Source organism: Myotis davidii, unplaced genomic scaffold, assembly GCF_000327345.1.
Source record: "Myotis davidii unplaced genomic scaffold, ASM32734v1 scaffold358, whole genome shotgun sequence".
Taxonomy (NCBI): Eukaryota; Metazoa; Chordata; class Mammalia; order Chiroptera; family Vespertilionidae; genus Myotis; species Myotis davidii.
In genome coordinates, this window is record NW_006290768.1 from 261,421 (window position 1) to 261,980 (window position 560).

The following is a 560-nucleotide window of genomic DNA, read 5'->3' on the forward strand; positions in this document are numbered from 1 at the left end:
AGGGTGCTGCGCCGGTTTGTTAATGGGGAGGTCAGCCTGTCCCACCTGGACTCAGTCCCCCCGCCAGCCTTCTCTGCGCCCCCTCAGAGGCTGTTATGGCTCCTCTGTCTTTCCGGCATCTCCTGGGCCACACTGACCCCTCACGACTCAAGCTCACCCATTATTTGACCCCTTCCTCCCAATTCGAGGTGTCCCCGGTCAGTTTTGCAAATCCGATGCCTCTCCCTTCACTCTGCGCCCTCTTCTGTTAGGGGCACCCTTCCTCTGTCACTGTGACTCAAAAAAAATTCTGACACTCACATCTCTTTCCTTTGCTCTTTGTACCCTTCTTCCCTCTCACTTAACCTCAGCATTTTCTAGTCACCCCCGTCTGTTTCCTACAACGGCCCTGTCACCTCCTCCTTACTTACTGGCTGGTCTTGTAGGACATGACCTTCTCCTTGACCCATAGCTTCTTTCACTGCCATCAGAATGGGGTAACCAACCCTAAGACACGGGGTTGGGGATTCAGTGAGGACTTAACACAACACATAAACAGCCGGCAAAGTGGCTTGCCCAGA

General features: G+C 53.8%; 1 protein-coding gene across 1 annotated transcript in view; it reads left to right on the forward strand.

The window, feature by feature from the left end:
• Positions 1-560, forward strand: part of SHANK1 (SH3 and multiple ankyrin repeat domains 1) — a 52,197-nt gene that overhangs the window by 38,735 nt on the left and 12,902 nt on the right. The window lies entirely within an intron of this gene.